This window comes from Galleria mellonella, unplaced genomic scaffold (assembly GCF_026898425.1).
Source record: "Galleria mellonella isolate WM207_F2 unplaced genomic scaffold, CSIRO_AGI_GalMel_v1 utg83, whole genome shotgun sequence".
Classification (NCBI taxonomy): domain Eukaryota; kingdom Metazoa; phylum Arthropoda; class Insecta; order Lepidoptera; family Pyralidae; genus Galleria; species Galleria mellonella.
Genome location: NW_026442162.1, coordinates 1,833,635 through 1,860,459, shown reverse-complemented (window position 1 = coordinate 1,860,459; position 26,825 = coordinate 1,833,635). Strand labels below are relative to the sequence as shown.

General features: G+C 32.0%; 1 long non-coding RNA gene across 5 annotated transcripts in view; it reads left to right on the top strand.

Moving 5' to 3' along the window:
- Positions 1-26,825, top strand: part of LOC128202251 (uncharacterized) — a 413,441-nt gene that overhangs the window by 334,326 nt on the left and 52,290 nt on the right. For all 5 annotated transcript variants that reach the window (XR_008253673.1, XR_008253676.1, XR_008253677.1 and 2 more), the window contains one exon: positions 16,732-16,824. This is a non-coding gene — a long non-coding RNA (uncharacterized LOC128202251). The remainder of the gene's footprint in view (positions 1-16,731; positions 16,825-26,825) is intronic.

Sequence of the window (26,825 nt, the reverse complement as noted above, 5' to 3'; positions counted from 1 at the left end):
ATCTTATCATTTTCGTTATAATCAGGTTATCTATATTAAAGGGAATATACAAAAGTATTTAAATAAATTCCGTGTGGTTCCAGCATAGAATGGACCACCCTTCCTTTCTCGTAGGTATCGTAATTGGCATTGGCGACTAAGGGACCGTAATGGTTGAAGGATGGGCAGCAGTGTCCCGATTAAATGCTGCTGGTAATAATGATCATCATATGTAATAGACATCAAACAATAACTAATAAAGTAATAAAAAATCGTCATCTCTTCATTGGCCCGCTGTTTCTCATCGTTTATCCCAATCAACAGCTTGCTTGTCGTTTTGTCGGCTATCGGCCGATGTCGAACGTCGGCTAGCATCAAAGAACTCGCCCCACGGACCGATGCGTCCGCGCTGGTGACTCTGCGTTTTGCTCTCGAGTACATACCTCCAGACGTGTTGGTAATTTTTTCCTCCTGTAATCTGTTATTAATATTATTTTATAACTTATAAGCTATGATACTTTTTCCTAGTCGGATTTGGGCAAAATTTGGCAAAATAACCTAATATAAATAAAATAATAGACATGTAACGTCATAAAAACATGTATTTGTGTTAATTTATTTTTTGTTAATATTCACTAATCTACTTGGATTACTTATGTATAATTAGGTTATCGCTTTCCATCAGGTAGACCGTCAACTGACTTGAAAAAAGAATTTACAAGTTTTTTTTTGTTTGAAATCTTTTCTGTAATTGTTTTGACTTTTATTTATTATTTAATACATATAACATGTATAAGATGAACTAAGGTGGTTTGTTATCAAACAAAACTGGATACGAAAACTAGATGATGCTAAAATCGAGACTTGTAGTTTTTGTTAATAAGTTTATAATTAAAGATAATTTGAGATAAAATCTACAATTTAAAAGTAAAAATTGGCGAATGTTTTTATTTATTTTTAATGATATAGTAATAATTTATTATAATTTTTGTCTTTATTCCCTTGTATTGTACGACTTTGTAAAAAAAAATATTACTTGCAAGAAATAATTAATAAATAATAATAATTCATTCAGGAAAACATCGCGTATTATCTATCACATCACATTCATACATAATAATAAAAACTACTCGTCAATTTTTGAAATTTTACTTTTAATAATTTTTATTAAAAATTAATCAACAAAACGATAAGTTTCGATTCTAGCACCATCTAGTATTTCGTTGTTTAGTGACCAACCGTTTTAATGCTAAAAGCATTATTTTCCAATCACCCTTAGAGAAGTTGGTAATTCAAAACTCGAATACATTTCGAATATGGTATAGATTGTCTGGCACGTCCCTCCAAAATCCAAAGAATTAAAAATATTTACTTATTTATTTATAATGTTCCTTTAACTGTACCTATATGTTAATACATACATGTTAACGTAGTCAATTTATACACATACTAATATTGGTATATATATATATAATTATTTCTGCCATTTCACTATTTACCTCCTTTATTTATTAGTTACCTAAGTTGTATTTAACTAATCAATTATAAACCCGTCTACCTGACAAATCCTTCCGGATATCCTAACACAATAATCGGCTACTTCCCGCCATTGCAAGAAATGTACACCCCATAATCGAGCAGAAAAAATAACCTCCTATTACTTTTAATCTTCAAAACAAATTCAGAGCGGGTTAAATTTGAGAGCAAGCTTCCGCTGGTTTGTGGGCGTGGATCCTTATAAGACTAATGCACGCCCTAGATTTTACTCGCACTGATAATGTTTATTTATCTTTTCATTTCATAGTTAAAAATTATCCTAATCTGCCGAGATTTTCCCAAGAGACTACAGCATGGGGTTCTTTAAAAGGGGAGTAAAGAGGTTTCTTCAGTAATACCTCTGGTATTGCAGGTGTTCATATGCTACGGTAACCACTTACCATCAGGTGGGCCGTATGCTTGTTTGCCACCTCAGTGGTATAAAAAAAAAATCATGAACATATCACCTATGTGACGGAAAATTAGGCATTCCTATACCAAAAAATCATAACAACAAATAAAATTAATCTAATTTTCAAATCATTAGTTACTGAGTCAATAAAATGTACATCATTAAAATGATTAAAATGTTGATGGTCAATTTTTTTTTATACAACTTAGAATGGCAAACAAGCTGACAGCTCACCTAATGGAAAATGGTAACCGTCGCCTATAAACATTAGCAGTACCATGGACATAACAGAGTATACTGTTTCGCCTATGATACCCCCCATGCGTTGCCATTTCTGAGGACTCAGGTGTTATTCCTCTGTACCCAGTAAATTCACGCCATATCCCAACCTTCAAACCGAAACACAGCCATGCAAACACAACTGCTTCACGGTTGAAACACGAATGGGACAGAGGTACCTAAGCAATCGACTTTTGTACAAAGTCTTATTTATTTATTTCAAGCAATATTTTTTATTATAAATATAGACCCATTAAATACTTACCTTAAAATCTAAAATACATGATCATTATATCAGCCTTTAACTATCCACTGCTGAACATAAACCTGCCCCTTCGGGAGTTTTGCCAGTAGTTGCTACGCTTGGCAGGCAGATTGTCAACTGCAATTAGACATTGAAGATGTTTTAAGAAGGACGCGGCTGTCCATCCCTCGCCTTCTCTTAATCGCCTCTTACGACACCCACGTGAAAGGAAGGTAAAATACGGTAGGATATTTAATAAAATAAGGATATTTAATAATATATATTTTTTTTTATACAACTTAGAATGGCAAACAAGCTGACGGCCCACCTGATGGACAGTGGTAACTGTCGCCTATAGATATAAGCAATATCATGGACATAACACACTATACTGTTGCCATTCCTGAGGACTCAGGTGTTATTCCTTTGTACCCAGTAAATTCACGCCCCACAATCCCACCCTTCAAACCGAAACACAACCGTGCAAACACAACTGCTTCACCGTTGAAACACGAATGGAACAGAGGTACCCAAGCAATCGACTTTTGTACAAAGTCTCCCTCTGGTAAAAATATAACTTATATATATTTCAAACATGATACGGCGATGTGTGTGCAGTATCAACTTCGAAAGACGACTTTTGTTTCCTAATTTGTACAAATTATTCAACTAGAAAGTTATAATAATAAATTATATTTTATAGATCGTCAAAAGAACTAGTAAACATATTTTAAAGTCATAAACATCTATCGCATATGATACTATACTGAATTATTATGTGGACATGTTATAGCCAAAACAATTTTTCTATTTTATTCTTACAAAAAAGAAACAACAGTATTTATAAATTATGTATATCGTGAAAATTTGGGTTAATTTTAAAATTGAAATAAAACTAAAAATAAATTTATTCTATTTTTATTTCGTTTTTTAAAACTTTATAAATTCTTTGCATATATATATTATCATAGTTAATTGTAAGAGATCAGATTTTACAATAAGTTCCCTTTTAAACTTATTTAATGTTTTTTTTTATTCTTTGTTCCAATAATATTTACAAAGAGAAAAAAAAATTAATGGATGTAACCGATTTTAGACCTTGATTAATTATAGGAGTAACCAACGTTTACCAATGGACAATAAAATTACATAACACATTATTTTTATACTCCTTCATTGTTCGAAAAATAAACCGATATCCGAAATCCTATACCATCCATTATCGCCGTCTTCCTATCTTTATCCCATTTATTTGTGTGGCATATTTTTTTTTTCATATTACATAAGGTTTTTAGCTTTTGGTTTTACAACCGGCCGTCTGCCTAAAATCAACCCTCCTTAAGAATGAATTTGTTGGTTATATCCACCTGCGGTATAGAGTAAAAGATTGAAGTAAAAGGAGGAGAACGTTGGGAGTAATTAAAGTAAGTTGGTAAAAAAGAGCCAACCAACTTTACCAACCAGTATAGTAATATTTTACTAATATTATAAATATGAAAGCGAGTTTGTTTATGTATTACCTTATAGCGTCTTAAAGGCTTAAACAATCGCTATAAAAATTGGTATACACGTACAATATGGGATGAAGAAAGATATAGGCTACTTTTTAGCCTGATCAGTAAAAATATTGCGGTCACGCGGACAAAGTCGCGGGTAAAAGCTAGTAATGTATAAATGAAACATTTTAATATTTACTATTACAAATAAGTAGTACATTATGTAGCAACACCTCACGCGTGTCGGCTGTTTATGCTCCATATACAATGTATACCGTCATGTCGCATTCATGCCTACATGTGTTATCTCCTGTAGCAATTATGTCCACTTTTCACTTGTCAAAATAGTTCACATGTCATTCTGATGAATTCAACATGAAAATTGTTAACGTAATTTCTACTCGAATATTTATTGTCCTACTTGCTCCATGAAAATTTCTTGATAAATACAAGTACACAATGTATTTTTTATTGTATGTTTTTTTAACGTATTTAAACACACACACAATTTTTTTATTTGTACACAAACATAGCCTGCGCACAGGCATAAACACACATACAATAGAACACACACACTCATACACAAACTCACACACATTCCTTCCATTCATTATGCAAAACTAATAATGAAGTGTCTATTTACGTATTGATAAAATTATTTGAGAGTATCAGGTTCAAAAATATTTGGAAATATATTCCAAATAAATATCAAGCCCGTAAATATATAATTTTTTTATTTAAGATCTTCGTCTTGTCGGTGCAACTAATTCATGCATCTTCTTCCAGCCAGTTCTACCCTAAGCCATATCCTTGACCTCCTTATACGACATGATACCTAGTGTTTCTTTTATCTATCCCAAATTATAATTTATTTCGACTTATGTGATTAGCCATTTCATTTTTTCATTTTTACCTGTAAACTATTTACAAAATAATTTATACTTTAAAAAGGAACACGAAAAATTTAGGTAAATGAATATTTAACTTCATTAACCAAAATGCGAAACGCAAAATTCTAAATTCGAACTGTCAATCCGCCATTTTGCTACCGCCGCTGCACGTGCAAAACGGTGTAGATTTTCAGCCAGTAACCAGACCCCGCCTTTCGATCTCACGGCTGAAGCAAAAAACGTAACTAAATACTGGAAGGGGGACATTATGTTATTGGAGGGAAACGAGTAGGTATATAGCAGCTGAGTGATATAGACCTAAACAAATAAGTCATGTAGTTTACATATACATTACACATAATCGCTCGAGTATTTGAATGTTTTGTATTATTATTATTACTATATCAGCCATTAACTGTTCACTGCTGAACATAGGCCTCACCCTATTGGGTTTGCCAGTAGTTGCCACGCTTGGCAAATGGGTTACCAAGCGCATTTAGGGTTTGGTGATGTTTTAAGAGGGTCGCTACATATTTAATATATAAACAAGATTATTACATATTTTTTTTATAAAAAGAAATTGTCATTATCTCTGTAACGCGCATGTGATTATGTGCCTATAACAATTGATGTTAAAGTACATTTTTGTTTATATAATTAATCAATTATCTAATACTTTTATATTAAATTACTGATAGAACACACAAACTAAATCATTTTTATTGTGTCAATGACCGATAACACAACACACGTCTAATTATATTATTAATCGCTATTAACTCACAAAAGTACGCTCGGGACAAAAAGTTCGCAACTATTGATATTACAATATCACGCTTTTAGAACCTAACCAACATAAATTGAGCCCGCCTGCCCCTTTAGCTTCTAACAAATATGACGACAACAGGCAGTCTTGTACTAAACATTAAAGTTCTACATAAATCAGGTGTATAATAAAGAGCTATCGCGTGAATTGTACACTTGTAAAATGGCTTTGTTAAACGGCGCCTGTCATTGTATACAGACAATACAACTTGTAAGAAATGTTTTTTAGGAATCACTCCATTGATGTAACCATTAGATGCGTCAGTTTTGTGGCAAATCTGTGATAATATGACCTGTTGAATGTAACACCATTGAATAATATTGAATTGATCCATTCAATCAACATGACAATGTAAGATTTTGTATACAAACGTTCGGTTCCGAAAAAGGAGGTGATGATCTAGTTATTTATTCATCAAATTTAGTACAAATATAAAAAAAAGGAAAAAAATTAATTTAATATTTAGTCTGCAATATTTTGTTAATAATTTTAATAAATATACCAATTTAGTTAAAATAACTTCAGATTAATGGTATAAAAAATATCGCAAAATGTATCATGGAAGTTGCGCTGTACATTAACCAATATATAATATATACTTATATTTTAGGCAGCGGATAAAATTTATAATAAGTCACATAGTTCTTTATATGATCCCATTTACATTAAAAAAAAAACTTATTTATTTATTTATTTGTTACTTAGAAATGTAATTTCTAGACAACATATCCAAAATATCGAACAAATAATAAAAAAATACTACACTACTAATAATAAATTTAAAAATTTATGCAAATTTCAATCCATTATCTTTTCATTATTTTTAAGTAGGTACCTAAACAAATGAAAACACAACTTCTATATTGTGTGTATTGAAAAAGATTAAATCCTAAAAACTAAAGTTAAAGACTATTGATTAGTATAATTATAAACCTATGGCTGAATCTAGGTTTAAGGTTTTTAGAAAGATTTAGAAAACTAAAGTAGGGTTTTAGAAATTTCCATTAGAAAGAGAGATGAGTTCGATGCAGATAAAGGTCAGGTTGTTCAGGTCCCTTGAAATCTATTACGAAAAACTGAAAATGTGTAAAGACATTTGATTTTGTACTACTTTATTAACTTTAAACCACAGAATAAAAAAAATTATTTAATTGAACAAAAATACCTATTTTTAACTATTTTTAACCTTCAAAAGAAAGGTGTTTCTCAATTTTCCTATATTCTTATTTTATGCAATATCTTCACAAATTCTGAACCATTTTTGATAATTTTGGACTAAATTTGAATCAAAAATATCACGTGATATAAGAAAGCCGTAACTCTAACAATTGACTTATATGTGTATTATTTAACTTTCATATAAGTAATTAGTTATATTAAAAAATATAAAAAGAAATCAATACCAATTTAATGACCTCAATGATAATTTTCATAATATTACAACATATAAGAACATACCATCAAACATTTATTATTAATACGCAAACTGCGCAGCAAACTTTCGCGATGTACGAGTATTCTGTACATCTACGCACACACAGTTACGCATATAGGTGACTTTATATGTGGAACATAAGCGGCGTTATGTGTGCGTGTGCACGCATGCGCGGTGAGGAAGCTGCGCGTGAGATTTGCCTGCGCGCAGCTGCGGCCGCCAGGTGTGCGCTGGCTCCCCAGCGTCACCCCCCGCTCTCCTCGGAGTATGATCGTGTACAGTTGTGTACTGTGATTCATAAAATAATATACCTATTTACTTCTTCAAGGTAATTCATATTTACGTGAAATAATTTTAACTTTAATAATGTAGAGAGCATTTGCAGAAATTTTAACAGGATAGAATCATATTATTGAATGTTATTTACCAGAGGTAGACTTTGTACAAAAGTCGATTGCTTGGGTACCTCTGTCCCATTCGTGTTTCAACCGTGAAGCAATTGTGTTTGCATGGCTGTGTTTCAGTTTGAAGGATGGGATATGGCGTGAATTTACTGGGTACAGAGGAATAACACCTAAGTCCTCAGGAATGACAACGCATGGGTAGTATCATGGACGAAACAGTATACTCTGTTGTCCATGTCCATGGTACTGCTCATGTCTAAAGGCGACGATTACCACTTTCCATCAGGTGGGCCTTCAGCTTGTTTACCATTCTAAGTTGTATAAAAAAATCATATACAATATGCACACAGTGTGATTTTTAAGTTTCCTCTTGTAAAGGCTAAGGCTCTGGAATAAGCTCCCTATCGAGGTTTTCCCTGGAGATTACACTATGAGATTCTTCAAAAATGATATATTAAGGCTTCTTTAAAGTCAGCAACGCGCACGTTACATCCATCATGTAGCAGACATCCAATAACTACAGTAACCATTTTTCATCAGACAAGCTGTATACATGGTTGCCATCTGTGTGGTCTAACAGAAATATATTCACATAAACTTATTTAATCATATTTTTAACATCATATTATTTACTATAAACTAAAATTCAACGACGATATTAGATAGGTATATATGTATATCTTTTTCTAAGTCCAATAAGTACCCAATAAAAAAATATTTGAAACACAAGAAACTATAATAACATTAATTAATTCTTCACAATAGCTTATTGTCATTAATAAATTAATTTGTGAATTAAATAAATGCCAGTCTTGATAAGTTGTATTAAAATAATTTTATCCACGACTGTACACTTCTACCCCATCAAAATCTGTGAATGCTTGCACAAACCCGCTTCCATGACATAAACAGTCCATCAAGTATTCTATTTATTTCACTCGGTGTGCGATACAACGAGTCTCTGTACTTTATTGTAGGGCCCTTATGGGGACCGCTCCCCGAGTAATTATCCTACATGTTTTTATATCAGATTTTTAGTACGTTATTATTTACGGTTTTTGGTGAACACTGCTTTGGAATTCGTTTTATAGGATGTTCGCCTTCGTAATATTCGAAAATGTAGATAAATATCTAATTATATTATTGTATTATTACTATTAAGTGTGACAATTCTAATTTTACTTGTGACAATTTCGTATGAGATATAGATATTTTTTTTATAAAAAATAAATAGGATTATTTTTACAGAAAAGTAAATAATAGGTAAATATTTTTCTGATAGGTGTGTCAGTAAAAATAAAAAGAAATAAAAAAATACCTATATCTTATACGCAATTATATACGTGTATTACACTACTACATACACTATTTAGTTTTATTATCAGAATATTATAAACGGCGTCTAATGGAACAAACTACTGTATAAGAAAAGAATAAATCGAAATGAGTAATTACATTTTCAATTAATTATATCCCAACAAGTAACTAAATGAAATATTAATTTCATAAATTACATTTTAACTGTTTCTGCCTAAAAGTTAATGCTACACTTATAGAGATTTGCTCCGATTAAAACGGGAAGATTAGGTAAATGAAATTACTGGATATTTCATAAACTCAAAATATAAAAATTAACCCTTAACTATCTAGCATATTTGTCACAGGCCCTAACGAATTTTTAACTATGAATATTATTGCTCCGAGCTTCATATATACATGTTCGTTCTTGTACCTTTTCCTCACATACTTCCGTGTCGTGTAACCGCTCGTCACAGCCTTATGTAAGCGCGTTTGTCTGTAGTAAGTAAAAAAGTGTTGCAAAGGGTTTAAGTGACTCCTGTTAGACGGTTATAAGACTGTACCATTCGTATATTTTTTATTGTTTTAGTTCATAATGGCTTCAAATGACGAATACATCAAGCGGTGTTTGAAACGATATCTATTTGACGACGTAAATATTCCAAACGATGAATGCAGTGACGATGCAGATTGATATTTCTGCTTCAAATTGCTGTCTTGAGGTTGTCTATCCAGTCTTAAGATCAAAAATTGAAACTAGATTTTCAATTATGATTCAATTATGCAATGCGATATCAGAATGGCTACTCGATGCATCCTCTACCATAACAAGGGAACTGCTGATGGAGTGACCGTCAGCAGTTCCATCTTGTATTAGCGCTGATGAAAGGCTAGCAGTCCGTAAGACAGTTCTACAGATCTAGAAAGACACGCAAAACACAATACATATTATTATGTTTCGAATACAAAGCTCGAAAAAGTGGGATATGCTAATGAAATTACAGGGTACAGAGACATGACATCTTTGTCCTCAGGAACGGCCACGCGTGAAGCGTATTATGGACGACACAGTATACTCTGTTACGTCAATGGTACTTTTCATGTTTATAAGCGATGGTTACCATCAGATAGACTGTCAACTTATTCGCTATTCTAAGTTGCAAAAAAAATGGTCACAGAAACTGTTTTCAGTGTCATGAAAAACTGTAAGTTTAGATTTTGCAATTACGTTTAAATTTTGTTTTTATCGAAAACTTTTATTTTTATTTATATTTATCGATTACTGAATACTTTGAAAAAAAGAACAAAAAGTATCTACTTTATGTGATTATTATAATAGATCTCCTTTTCCAAAGGTAATGTTTATAAGGAATGTTTATTACTTCATTGGGATTTACAACAAAAAAGTTAATTCTCCTGTGCTTTTCTTATTCCAGTAATTAATTTAATGTTTCTAAACTGATTTTTAATTATTAAATGAAACTTACCTCATAAAATGTTACAAACAAGAATAAGTTTGTTCCGGAATCTCACAAACGTATGTTTTTTTTCTTTTAATGGATGATAATGGAATGAATGGTAACGCCACCTGCGCTAACGGTATACACTGTCGGAGTACCAGTGAAAAATGATAGGTGAGAATGAGGAGACAAATCAGTTAGCCCATCGTGACGAATACTTCTAGAAATCAACACGATGGTTTCCAGGCGGGACTGATAGGGTATATATCCTGCTATATATTGCTAGTATAACGGACTGGTATTCCACATTACTAACAATCCCTTCCCCTCCCAACGTATTTTATTTTATTGGATAATGGAATGGTAACCCCGCCTGCGCTATCGGTATACGCTGGTGGGGCACCAGTAAAGGATAATAGATCAGCATAGAAGCATGTCAATTAGCCCATCGTGAGGAATGTGACAAGTATTAATCATAATGGTTTCCGTGGGGAACCACGTGGAGGTCGACCTGACAGGGCTTGTTAACAAAAGGGGCATCAGTCCCCATCCAATCCCTTTCCCTCCCACAAACGTATGATGTTAGATGGTGGTGTGACAATAACAGATGCTAAGTAGTTAATGGTTAAGATTCAGTTCTGCCAAAATTAAGCTTGAATTCCACAATAATATTCGACTTAATGTAGCAAAACCAGTTATTTTGATTAAAAAACTAAAATTTCACACTGTTATATAAAAACAATACCCGATAAAAAAATAAATAATATATTTATGTATTCTGAAGAGGAAAATAACCCGTTATAAACATTTCATCTATTTTTGGTGGAAATCTTAAGACGAAACCTGATAAATTTTGTGAGGTGGAGCTTCTCGAAAAGTTAGTCCCCACCCCTGCAGTAGGCGAGCGCTTCTTGCGAAATGTACCTAAAAACCGTTTTCTATTTTCAACTTTAACACAGCAGCGAACCGCAATACTTTTATTACAAGTAACGTTAGAAAGGTCGCGGGTAGGAAGGTGAAAATTGACACACAATGCGCGGTCGTGCTGGCTGCGCGTGAGTCCACTTTCGAACAACCCCACTCTCCCCTGTTGGTAGCTTTCTTTCCATAGCGGGTCTTTTAACACTTTTCCTAAATATGTGTTGTTATTGTGATACACCATGGCGGTAGTGGTTCATATAACTTCAGTCGTGCACCGAAAAACATGTTTTCTATACAAGCTTAGTTTTTAAGCTACTTCTAAAATTATTATGTCGCCACTTTTAAATCGATTTTAAAAAGTTTTTATTATTCACAATCAATAGTATTTACTTAGAGGTTTATTTGAATCAAAGCATTTGGCGTTCCATTGTTTCTGCCTACCCTAATGGAAGACAGGCGTGACAGATATGTATGTATGTAGTATTTATTTACTGACCATTTTAAATTCGTGATGATTAAAATAAATCCTGTTTTTTTTTCCTAAATTAAATTGCTAAGCAAATTCTAAATTTTTTTATATGCTAATTAGAATGGCAAACAAGCTGACGGCCCACCTGATGGAAAGTGATAACCATCGCCCATAGACATGAACAATACCTTTAGCATAACAGAGTATACTTTGTCACCCATGTTGCTCATGATATATGTAAACACATGATTCTATATTCAAAGTTTCAAATTGCTTTTTTTACTACTACGAGTACATAGTACTTTGCATTTTTTCACCGGGCACCAGTGAAGGATGATAGGTGAGGATGAAATAGATCAGTTAGCCCATCGTGACGAATTCAACAAGAATTGTTTACGATAATTTCCAGGGGGAATCACGTGGAGGTCGACCTAATGAGGAATATTGCTAGCAACGGGGCTGTCAAACTCTATTGCTAACAATACCTTTTCCCCCCAAGTACTTTGCATATTAAAAATACTTAGCAAGGACACAAGTCGAATATCTGTTATAAAACAAACTCATGACATAATACCATAACTTATCAAGGTTTACCCAATAAAATGATAAAATATAATCTAAGCTTGGAAAAATGAGTCTGTTTCTGCACGAACACAAAAACATGTCACAAGCTTTTTCAGCACTTATTGTGTTGAAAAAGTAAATATAAAAATTTCAATATAATTAATTGAAAGAAAATGCTTACAACCAATTTTTATCGAATATTTCCCGCTGTTGTCATTAAACTTCCTGATATTATTATAAATGTTGATGACTACGACATTGGACTAGCCTGATATTGATCAAATTGATAGGTGATTCGTAAAAAATTTGCCAGATTAAATTTTATCGATTACATATGTAGCTGTATAAATAAAAATCAATTGCCAAATGTATATTGTACATTATTGTTAACTCGTATTTTTGTAGCTTTGTGTACAGTGCCTTGTGTCTATATTGTTGCTACTTGTGAAAACCTATTAGTGGCTTATTTTGTTATCGTAAAACTGTATCTATTTGCTGTACTACAAGCCTGGTTTTCCTATGAATAAATAAATAAATTATTTCAGAATTATTGTTGAGTAATTATTTTATTTTTGTGTTAGTAATTATGTACGTATAATCTACTTATCTACTCACCCTGCCTGAGACAATGGGAGACAGGCAAAATGAATATTAATGTATCATCATTATGATGATATTAACTATTCACTGCTAAATATAGGCCTGCCATTTTTGAGATTTTGCTAGTAACTGCCACGCTTGGCAGGCGGATTGACAACCGCAGTTAAGGTTTGGTGATGTTTTAAGAGGAATGCGATATGTATGTATGTACATATGTAATTATCAGGACAAGGTTTGTATGAAAGAAACGTATGTCTGTAAAATCGTAGGGAAAAGTAGAAAAATCAGATAACAAATCTCCATTTAAAAAAGCAAGTGAATGAAACGAAAGATAGTAAGAAGATTTTCAAAAATGTTGACAGAATAGATAGATTACCGTTCATTTTCATTACTAAGTATAGCCGTGAAAAGTCGGAAACGGCGGCTAGTTATTGATGTAAATCTAACACATCTCTTAGGCATGTACATACTTAATAGTGTAATAAACAGTATACTAAAAACTACTGTTATATATAATTCTTAATATCAGTATACATGATTTTTCTCAATTTTAATTAGAAACTTCTATAATACATAAATAACATTTTCTCCTTTCTTATTAATACGTTATGCAAATTATAATTAAAAACACCGGTAACAAATCAAATGAAAGCAAGCGACAGCTGTAGTTTAGCCTCTTATTACGCTTCATTTGTGTATGCTTAAATATGGACATGTCGAATATTATGTTCATAACAAATGCAATAATCAGCAACTACCCATTATGGATAAGTATTATATAAATATGCCATTTTCATTATGTGATATCAGTGTCACGAAATAATCATTCAATCATCATCATTAATCAAACAGTTAATATTTTTAGACGTTGCACAAAATATTATTATATTATTGTGCATACCCATCATAATAATATAGGCGCATTTGCAGCAAATAATAAAAAATCTATTAACACTTTCTCGTCCTAAGTGAGCGTGGTATTTCACCTCACCGCTTCACCACATTAGAGTCACATTATTTTTGTAATTATTGCAAAAGTGTGGCGTTGCTTCTCTAATTCTCTTAGCGATTAGGAGCGTGCGAGTGTCCACACTAGCCAGTCACATACTCGCCCCGTCTTATCGGACCTTGATCCCCTTTACACATCACGATTATTATTTAGTAACTGGCCAACTTACTGGCCGCAGTTTCTCTTGTAAGGATTATTTGGGTTTAATATCAATATATGACTATATTAGTATAAGAAAATATTACAACTTTTTTTTTTTATTATCAATAAAAATTTTGATAAGATAATCTATGTGATTTGTTGGTTTGCATCGGTACTACAATCTGTATACTATTATAAGTAGTAACAAATGTCGTTTTGAAGCTTCAAAATCGTATCTACCAATACATAATTCGTAATACAACGTTCTACTGCAGATCATGAGTCTTTTCTATGAAAAAAGCATATTAGTCTACTATTGTTTTTATTTAAAACTTTCTTCTTTTGAGTTGATATAATGCATTTTGTGCCCATAGTCACCTTTTACAAGTCTGGAGGTGAATAAAAGATGTGACATATTATACCCTTACTCTGACGCTACACCTATTGAATATATGACAAAAGAAATAATTAGAATCTTATCTCTTAACAAATTTATAAATATGTATAATAATATTAAAATAATAAAATATCGTGGCCTGTAAATAGCTTTCGACTGACCGTATAGCACCGTAGCGTTTAGAGTCGCGGGCGCACGACGATTTGCCGGATTTCACGGCGCAATGGCGGGTCACGCCGCGGGGTCACGGTGCGGGGTCACGCCCCGCTAACGTCACGTTCCCTGCTTTCCATTAGCTCACGGAACGAAAGTACTAAATGGACCCACGACCGATGATAGTTTTCGATTTTTCCTTAATTCCAAACAATAAAAAATTTGGAATGATTGCTTTTTTATGGTGTCTACAGTGAAAGTAGCAATCAAACATTAATATTAATATTTCTCACCCTGTGATGACGGTGTAAACTACAACTCTGATCAGTCTGTTTCAAAAAGAAGGAGATTCCCGATTTGGTTTTATTTTTTTTATATTTGTTACATCATAACTCCGTCAATTCTAAACTGTATTGGATTTTTATATATCTGAAAGGATGTATCTACAGATTAGTCCCTTAAAATATTTTATTGAATTCAGTTCAGTAGTCTAATTTTGAAAACAAAATAACTGGGTTTGCTACAATTGAAGCTAGTTTTTTTTTTTTTTTTGTGGAACAATCTTTTATTCTTGTCTAGAAAGAGTAGATAAGAAAATAAACTAAAATACTTGTGAAAGAGAACACGATGTAAATCTTATGCTAAACCGCCTGAGTGGCATGATAAAAATAAACCAATATCGTCTTCTGTCGCCTTGTGGTCCCGGGTGTAGAATAGGCTACCCCTTCCTTTCCTGTGAGTATCTTAAGAGGCGACTAAGGCAAGGCGAGAGATGGGCAGCAGTGTCCCTTTTAAAACATCTCTAAAAACCTAACTGCGGTTGCCGACCTGCTTACCAAGCGTGGCAACTACTGGCAAATCTTCCCTTATGGGGACGGCTTCAGTAGTGGTCAATTAACGGCTGAAATAATAATAGATAATAATCGTCTTCTGGGGAAGTAAATCAGCATGTCTACTCTTGAATCTAATATAAATACTAATCCAATCTATTACCAATGACAATTTTATACTCTTGAAACAACAGTTAAGAACTAGATTATAACTGGAATCGGTTCGCAATAGTTTACATTGGCAATTTACACTAATATGCAATATCAGAACAATATGGAATCACTATGTCGCTAGTGATGCAATTCGAGAACGTGAAACGACTCAATTTAATTATCAATTTATTGGAATTTATTTCAAGAATAACCCCCCAATTCACTGTAGTAGAACTATACCAAGTTGTTAGGGATGGAAACCTTTATTTATAAATTAAAACATTATATAAATTTACATTACCTACACCGTTGCCCGTATGCAAAAGCTTCAAGTTACTCAGAGAGCTATATATGACGCAGCTATTAAAGCTATATATGAATATGGCGATACTCTGAGTTTCTTTGCATGAAAGAATCCCAAGTAAGTAAGGATATCTGCAAAATAACCAAAGTCACCGACATAGCCCGCAGGATAAGGAAGCTAAATTGGCAATGGACTGATCACATAGCTCGAAGAATTGACAATCAAGGGGAAAGAAAGGTTTTTGAGCCCATTTGTAAGACGATTGATCCCCCCCCCCCTCTCCAGTACATAGAGTGACGACCTCAAATGCATTGCAGGGCGTCAGTAAATGCTTAGGGGCTTAGGACTGTTCCTGATGGCAGTCTATGGGGGAGGCCTATATTCAGCAGTGGAGAAATAAAGGCTGATATGTTGATGATGATGATGACAAATTGACTTTATACTAACTGTACTCATGCTGCGGTTTGTTTGTTATTCTAATTTATAAAACTAAAACAAAAGATTCCACAATAATTAATTTACATAATTCCTTACAATATAACTAGGACTTAACATTTATTTTATATCCTACTGATAATGACATTATTTTTTGACGTTTGTGAATAATTTTAGACTTTATTCACATTGTTACTTTATAACGCATAAACAGTTATAAATGGATTATAAATAAATTTAAAATATAGCTAAAACCTATCCAAGATAACCCCTATTTGTCCTCATTCAAGCACTCCAAGACGCAGGATACAGCTAGTACTCTCTAGAGCCTATCACCATGTTAAACTCTAGCTTCTGCATGAAAAGCATTTCGCAATCAAAAACATTTCATAATATACTGATAATTTAAAAAAAGAATCAACAGTATGTCATCCGTCAATTGAACGGGCAGTGTGACCAACCTAGCAATTCTGACGGACGGCTATTTTTCCACAGATGAGCGCGCGAACGCGCCCGTGACTTCCGTTTCCGGCGGCGCGCCCGCAGCATCCGTGACCATCAGACCAGGACACATGTCAATAATGTTAAGTAAGTACAACGAGCCATTTCAAGTCATTAAAACTTAGATAAGTAAAACAGAAATAAAAAGTATAACATTAATAATATTATATATCTACGAATATACATAAAATATATTATAAATATTCCATGAAGGACATAATAAATCATTTAATTTAAATAAACGATGGGTTCACGCTTAAACATCGAATGGAAGATAACGGAAAGGTTTAAGATAAAATGGGCTCGCTTAGAAGAAAGAATTTATTGTGTATAGGTATAAATTATTAGCTGTTATTTTCTTTACCTATCCTAATTATGAAGTACTGCATTCGTGATTCACTATTCATCACAAAGGGTAACTGATAAAGAATGCTACTAGCATTAAGTCCGCCTTTTGTACCATATTTTCTTTTGATCATTAAAGTTATTTACATAAATAAATAAAGAAATTAATTTAAAATGTTGTATATGTAATATGTGTATGTATTATATATGTTTTAATTTATTGGTGCTCTGGTAAATGTAAAATTAGACAATATATCATTACATAAAATTGTTATAATTATTTATCTTGCTGATTAAACTTTTTCAAAATACCTATACGAATATTTAACGTATTTCATTAGAAAGAACATAATAAAACATTCCAAAATATACTATACCTCATATTATATTGTCATATATATATATATATATATATATATATATATATATATATTTATCTCACTTCTATCCTGTTTTTATTTATCAAAATATCTCATTAGATAAATTTTAAGTTGTTCTACTTCCTACAAATATGATATGTGAAAGTTTTAAACGATGTTTACTGGCTGGTCAAAGTGGTCGTACTTAATGGTAAACGAGCAATATGATTCATAACGTGACAGTTGTCATCATATTATCCACACTGTACTGAGGATTTTCATCTTAATAAGTTCATTTTATTTTACTGCTACTTCTGAAAGGAGATTTTGAAGTGCCTATTGTAAACCGATTTTCAGGATTATTTTTGAAAGTGGTAAAATCTATTCCATATTGGTTTCATATTAATTTTGTGACAATTGCAACTATTTCTTTTACAGAAAACTGCTTGTTGCGAAGCAAAATGTACTTGTAAACACGCATTTCCGTGTTCCAAATTCAAATATCTTCAATGTGTCTCCGAAACACATTGTTATTCGTCGATGAAATTGCTTTTTTGTAGAACAAAATGTGCTAATTGGCTTCGTCAAGCAGTGATCTAATTACGACCCTACACATTTTGACAGTGTAATATGTCTTCAAATAATAAATATCATTAGAAGATGCATGTAAGAATTGCATATGCGTCAGAGATGCGTCAAAACTGCAAGTGCGTCACCGTGACGGCGGCATGTCGGAAGCGCGCTCATTAGCTCGTCGCGGGGACTCGACGCATCCGGCGGCAGCCTTTAAAAACAATGTTATGACGTAATTAAATTATGTACTAGTTATAATTTTATGCGAAACGTTTCCACTTTTGAAATACGTAAGTATTATAGTTTAAAAGAGACGGGACTTCATTAGGTAAATTATTTAATTTACTTCAATTTATGTCGACGTTTTCACCAACTGTTGCCTGGCTGTGATCACAAAACCACTGACGTATCGATGCCGTGTCTTCATTTCCTAGGTAGAAGTATTTTAGATGACTGATTATAGGTACTTGTATTTAGGTCAAAAACTACTATATATAGTATAGTATACTACTACACTATATACTAACTATATAGAAACACAAAAACAACTACTGACAAAACCCCCTTATGAGGGAAACCTATGTTTAACAGTGGACAGTTATCGGCTGGTATAATGATAATAAAATAAAAATACAACAAATCAATTTTTTTTCTCATCATAAAATTAATATAAAAAAGCAAATGACGATACTATTTATAGTTGAACGAATTGGTAAAATGCGTTTACTCATAATGTAATTCTTTTTTTTATGTTATTTATTTAATTTACTCTTTATTGCACCAGAAACAAACATATATAATGACAATTCAATAATTCAAGTGAAATACAGTAACATAAATACAGATTGAAATATATACATAAAGGTACAAAATCGCGGTCTTATCGATAGAGCAATCTCTTACAGACAACCTTTGGTTAAAGAAGAACAGATGGAAGTTGTGTTGTGACTTCTTCATTCTTCACTGCAATAGCAACACACATAGCAAAAACATATTTTTTTGCTATTTATTTTATCTTTTGTGTATTTTTTTTTTATGTAACTCATGTATTTATTAATAACAATTTTGTTAAGTTACGTATGCCATAGATAATTCAAATAATGTGATTGTCTATTTAAAATATTTGTAATGCAAAATACTTTACTGCCACAGCTAAATTAATGCGAACTAAGCTGCGGTAAGAACTAGTATTATCCAAACGTAGAACCAAGATAAATATTACCCCGACAAATAAATCTATTTTGATACTGTTGACCGTGACTAAAATAACAATGGATTTTCCCACGTAACGTTGTAATTCTTGTTTCAAGACTCTTCGCTATAATGATAGCGTGTTTAACAAAATAAGTTTAAAAATAAAATTTGTAATTATCTATTTCAATAATATCATTCGAAAAAAAAAAATATTTAAAAAATGTATTTTTATATATTTTTTGTTACTGCCGCTTTTGCATTCGATTTGCATAGAAACTGTGGAATGAGTGTTTTTATGCAACTTAGAATGGCAAACAATCTGACGGCTCACCTAATGGAAAGTGGTAATCGTCGACTATAGACATGACAGTACCATGGGCATAACAGAATATACCGTGCCGCCCATAATATCGCCTTATGCGTTTATATTCCTGAGCACTAAAATGTACGTATATGGCAGAAAAATTACGAATACGAATTAATAGTGTTGAAGCTTAAGTAATCCTCAGAAAAAGTAGTTTATGAGGACCAAGATAGACTGGTAACTATATTATCATAATCTTATTTTTAACCGACGGTTACTATTTATGTGTTAGTTAGTTAGTGTTGTTAGTGGATTGTCGTTTTATTGCCATTCGAGCTATGTAACAAAAAACTATGTAAAACTATTCATTTTTTGTTATATTAAGAATACACATAAATACGTAATTTTTATGATATTTATTTAAAAATTCTTATAACATTTTAAAAATATTATTTTTGTTTGTTATTATTTTAAAGCAGACAGAATCGATTGGTAACGACCTCAACTATCTAATAAAATACCTTCATACACTTTCACAGATCTCAAATTAAGCTATAATAGCCAACAGCATTAGAATAGTTCACAAAGAGATCACTTTCATAATTTGTCTCGTTTATAAACTCTTTTTCAAATCTATCTCTTATTTAAAAAAAACTCTGAAGTGTAGCCTCAAATTTCACTCACCACATCTAGAATATTCCTCAGCAACCTGACCTCTTGTAAGGTCACCATCGCCTAGTAAAAGGATCTAGTCACCACGGGCCGGTAGCTCATATAGCGCGCATCCTGCGCGAGATGAGATGCGCCTTCCTGCGCCCGCGCGCGGTTGCACGCGCTACTGAGCGCGACCGAGGAACTGCGGCGTAAATGGCACAGTAGTTAAGAAATTATTGATTAAAAAAAATATCCTCTTAATTCCTTTCCTGTGACTGTCGTAAAAGGCGACTAAGTGAACTTAACCAAACATAATCAAAGCCTAATTGCGGATGCGAACTCGCCTGCTAAGCGCGGCAACTATTGGCAATAACACAATAACAATACATCTTATATATGTATATGTAAGTATATTTGTTATTTATATATATTAATTTGTTTATATATGTAAATTTTAGTATATATGTATATCAAATATTATTAGTAACGCATTTGAGTATTTCTACACTTGCCTTCAACTTTAGTTGACTGAGAGAGAATGCTATTTTTTTTAATGGATGATAATGGAATGGTAACTCCACCTGTGATAACGGTATACGCCGGTGGGGCACCAGTGAGGGTAATAATAAAAAGGCAGGTAAATTAGCCCATCGTGGTGAATACACCTGGAATTCAGCACGATGGTTTCCAAGGTGGACCACGTGGAGTTCGACCTGATAGGGTATATTGCTAGCAATGGAATTGGTACTCCGCATTACTAACAATCCCTTCCCTCCTAGAGAATGCTATTAGCATTAAGTCCTCCTTTTACACATAAATTTACTAAAAAATAAATAAATTGATGCAAATTTATACTTTAATTTACTTTTACTTAGGGAAGTATTTGAATAATAAAAATTAGACTTTTTATAATTAATAATAACTTATAATTTAACCCATAGTTCCCCTAGTTGTGCGTATCAGTATAATACTCGTATTACGCTTAGCGGCCGGACATCGCGCGCTCACCGCCCATACCGCTACTGGCCATTAATAAATTACACCTGTTTTATGTGCGATAGTTGCGATTTAGATCACTGATTTAAAGCCAAATGCTTAAATTAGATGACCGAATAAGGTCGACGAAATAAACGCGTAAGGTCATTATTATATATTGAAATATGCAGGATCACTAAAATTTAAAGAAAATACCTTTAATATCAGTAACATAAGTAGGTTTCACAATATCTTACATATTAGGAATGAACTTACCAGAGGGAGACTTTGTACAAAAGTCGATTGCTTGGGTACCTCTGTCCCATTCGTGTTTCAACCGTAAAGCAGCTGTGTTTGCATGGCTGTGTTTCGGTTTGAAGGGTGGGATATGGCGTAAATTTACTGGGTACAGAGGAATAACATCTGAGTCCTCAGGAATGGCAACGCATGGAGTGTATCATGGGCGAAACAGTATACTCTGTTATGTTCATAGTACTGCTCATGTCTATAGGCGACGGTTACCACTTTCCATCAGGTGGACCGCCAGCTTGTTTGCCATTCTAAGTAGTATAAAAAAAAAAACTTTTGAACTCAATAGCGTCTTCAATTCACAACTCATCAATATACTTCCTTACTAATATTACGAATGTAAAAGTGCCTTATATCGCCTTAACGATCTAATTAATCAGAATGAAATTTGACATAGATGGACTATATGGAATGGAGAAGGATATAGGCTACTTTTTATACCAGTTTATCCGGACTCAAGGACAAGGTCGCGGATAAAAGCTAGAATTATATATTTTAATGTAATGTCCTATCCGTCACCAAAACTATTCGGTAATTTAATGTAAGGCATAATTAAACAAAAATAGGAAATTTTTACCCGTAACGTCTTTACGTTTCACGTTGATGTCTTTTGTACGTGTTTATAAAGAAAGAAACCGGGAGGAAAAATTCCTGATATTTACTTTATTCTAATAGAGTGCAAAGAATATTTCTTGACATTATTATTCTCTAGGATAAGAAGTAAGTTTTATGATTTAAATCTTGTTCTTCTATAATTGAAAAACAACAAAAAATAAACTAAATATTTACCCCCTTAGTCATAAAAATTAAAACCCTCTACAAATCTATTTTAACTATTACAGTGGTTATTCACTTTCACTCAAACTGAGAGTTTAGCACAAAAGAAAGAAACAATACAGTTCAATAACTAAAATGGATTTATGACAGGTTTGTTATTTTTATGAACGTATTTATAAGAGGTTAGATTATTAGTAACTTATATGCAATATTTATGTTCAACATTCTACTTTATACTTATATTTATTAGGTATAAATTTTACGTTAGTGTAAATGTAAATTATATTATAAACAAAGAATGTACAGCATTATATATCATACCTCAGCCATTTCTTAGGGCAACAGTAAAATATACCTAATCTAAAGCATTAACATTATACCACAACTATTAGGGTTAATATTCAAGTTACAAATTCACTTAAGAATAGGCCTATTTAAAATTTTATTGCTACTCCATAGTCGATACCCTCCGAGTTATCAAATACAATTTTACATATCAAAACAAATCGATACAACATTGAATACTTGAAGTCGTTTCGATTACTTAAGTGATGATTGAGACGCATCAATTCATAAGAAATTTATGTAAATTCTAACAGCACGCGCCAGCTTTGTACTGCGCGAGCATCAATAGCATTTCCTCGCGGTACCGACTAAATAAAAATTTACACATTAATGTAACAAATCCAATAGTTATGCAAAATTTGATTCCACCTGACCATATTCAAATATATCATCGTTTTATAATAGCGGTCGTTGAACTTTGTAAATATGTACAATCGATCACGATAGTGATATTTGATTTGTGTATATGATTTGTATTTTTTAATATTTGACCTCTTTTTTAATTATGTTTTTTTAAATAATAATATTGTACATAATAATATTGATATTTGCCTAATAATAATATAGTTATAAAATCTGTATATCTATCCATTTTGCTCTTTAATATTATATGTCATACTTCTACTGTTAATACTATAAACATACTTACTTACTACATAATGACAATTATCAATTTAATAGTATTTATGTACTTAATTAAAAAGCTGAAGTAGCAAAAATATAAAGCATCTTCAAAAAAGAGGAAAAATCATTGACAATTTTAAACAAATATTAATTTATATTTTATTGCAACTTTGAGTTAACTTCCGTGGTAATACTGAATAAATTTTAGTATAATTGAAAGCGCTGTAACGACATAAAGCAAAATCTTATGCTTAAGCTATATGAAACAAAATATAAAATTATGTTATAGTTTTCATCGGTAAGTATATCTTTATGACCTCTACATGTTCATTGTCCGGTACAAAAACGGCCTTTCCCATCCCGTATAGTACACGTATACTAAATTTCATAACAATTTGTTAAACCGTTAAGATAACAAGCAATTAAAGTCGGTCTCAAATTTGTAATTTTACTAGCTACCCACCTCGGTATCGCACGATTTTTTTTTTTTAATAAAATGTCTACGTTAATCGATGATAATATTACTCTCTATAGGTATTTTTTTTTTTAATTTGTTCACTATTTTTAGAATTTATCCATTACAGGTAAAAAAATTAAATCTTTCGTCTTTATAATATTAGTTTAAATTACATTAAGCATATAAGTACACAATTAATTTTAAATTACTCCAAATTATATTAATGGTTCATTGACCTTATTAGCAACACACTTTCGAGCCCGTCTGTACGCAAAAGTGAGTTCTTTTCAAACACGCCATTGTAAAAAGCCGTAGTATTGTATTGTATCTATTGGAGTAAACAGTTGTAGATAAACACAATGTTTAGGCATACTGCGCGCTGTATTGTGTCGCTCTATTATGATTACTCTCTGATTATCATAAGATGGCAACTCAAAGGTTTTTATGTAGTCATTGTTGGTTAATTAAGACGTCGTTTCGAGTGTTTTATTAGTTCTCTGGGTCACCGGGCGAGTGGGCGTGTCTGTTTGGGTGTCCCTTTTGTTGTACATTATTGAACCTTTTGTAATACAGTTTGTTTTCGATTATTCACTGTAATTACGCGAATTTATGTAGCGGATCCGCAAGTAACTCGTGCCGCCTTTGTGTTTAGATTGCCTTTTTTATTTCTGATCGTGCTATGATTATGATGAGACATAACCAATATATATATATTGTTAGATTTTTTTTGTATTTTTTTATTTAATACAATGTATTATCGTGTATAATGAGTATATATAGATATTACAACTGGCTGATACAACTTAAACTTCCGATTTATAAATTCGAAATTTATTTTTTTTTTATTTTACTATTTGTTTCTGCTTTTATGATGAAATAATGATGTTATTCGGAACAAATGAAGCCAATGCAAATAAAATGTTTTTAAATTACGAATGTATATCCTATAATTAATAATTATAATTTCTATCAGATGTAAACTTATAGAGAATTCTTACAACGATTTAAAATAAATTGTTACAATTACAGACTTGCAAATAATAAATACTACTTTAAAATTCAATGTACTCTGATATATTACATTATATAATTATAATATAGATTCTATTATGTAAATGTAATATTATAATATAATTATTTTACTTTTTTGCGAAGTGTATCGATTTTTTTATTGGTAGGTACGAATATGTAGTGGAACCAATACACCAAAGTAATTGCTGATTGCGCAGTATTGAATCTAACCGAATAAAAATAAAATTATTAAAAATATCATTATTTAATTATTTATATTATTATTTAAAATTACGCCTATTTGATATGAGTAGCAACAACAAGACGCCACTTATTCCTAATTTATCACATTCTTTGCATTGTCTATATTCAAAACTAGCGATCCGGTCCAGCTTCATAGATATAGACAGAATTTTTGAACGTAATGACCTATGTTAGTCACTGATAATAGCATTCTTATTCTTTAAAAGAACTTATAAATTAAACGAGAGAGATTAAAAGAGATTTTGAGTTTATCCATTCATTGTCATCTTTCTCATTTCAACCATTAACCATCCAGTGTTGAACATAGGCCTTCCTACAAGGTAGGATTTGCTAGTAGTTGACACACTTGGCAGGTGGATTGGCAACCACAATTATGACTATAATGATGTTTTAAGAGGAATGCTGCTACCTATTCTTCGACCATTAAGTTCGCTTAGTTTATTTTTTTTTTATATTAGTATAGTATTGTTTAATAGACATATTTATAAATAAATAAATATTAAGTCATGACGAATACGTATATATATGCATATACATGAAGAAGAAGATAATTTCATAATTTCATTTAATGTTTACTGAATAGAAATAACGGGTGTGTGTACAGCCAAAAACACGTGCACAAATTCGCAAATGACAGGCAAAATAATAAATAAATTCCGGCGCACACCGAATTATTTCTGCCCTGAATAATTTTATACGCATTTTAAAATATCTTTTCACAGCGAACGTGGGATTTATGATGGTGAAACCCGTTCGAGGGGTGGTCCGCCCTTCGGGCCCGCAAGGGAACCGACCGAGGGGTCCTGTGCTCCCATTTTCTTATATTTTTTTTATCGTCTTGACAAACCCCAGCTGGTATAATACATGTTATAAATAAAAATCGCGATTTTGACCCGTCACGCGGATAAGGGATGTTCTATGTGAAGAAAAGCCCAGTTGATTCCCAAATATGATCCTAATTTCAAGTACGTAAAAATCATTTTATGAATAATGTGGCAATCATAACGGTAAATGTGACGTTGTTGATGTGTATACGATTCGACACAGGACGTCCTGTCTGTTTTGCAGCAATTATTATTATACTATACCGGAACCGTTTGAATACGATAAACGATAAGTGCAGATATAATTTAATAGATATGGAAGACATATCGATGCGCTTCACCCCATCATGTTTTTAGTTGTTCAATCAACTTAAAAACTTGTCATGAAACCGTCACAATTAAAATGATAAATAAACTGTTCTTCTTTTCATAGTAATAAATTGTACATATACACAAATTAAAAAATAATTAAATTTACACTCTGAAGAATAAGAACGGTAGCATACAAGATACCTATGTAAAAATGTTTACTTCTTTTATGTATTTTTCTTTTTTTTTATATGTATATTCTTTTGTTTTATTATATGTAACGTCTGTTGTTATTTGTGTGCTGTAAGTAATGCAAATAATCTATCTTCTATAACAACAGCACAAAAATATTCTTTTTTCGAAACGGAAAGAGAAGTGATTTACAATCCTTACTATCCTCATATTAATATATTAAATGTGTAATTGGGTTTGTTTCTCTTAGCGCTTTAGCAGCTTAATCGCTTGAAAATTGGTGTATACATACTACGAAATGGAAAAAGATACATAGTATTATATTTTAAATTTTCGCGCTGCATGTTTTATGATTTACGTCGAGATAATGCAAATAAATTTTCATAGTTTCCCTAAATGATTACGTTAATTCCCATTAATTGTAAACTATAGGACGTGGGGTACATTTTATAATGGACACACAGACATCTTCTCATAATAAATAATATAATGTAATTATATACAATAATATAATAAATAAATGACAAAGTTCCAAATATTTTTGAATCCTGTTAAAATTATGTTATAAAGGT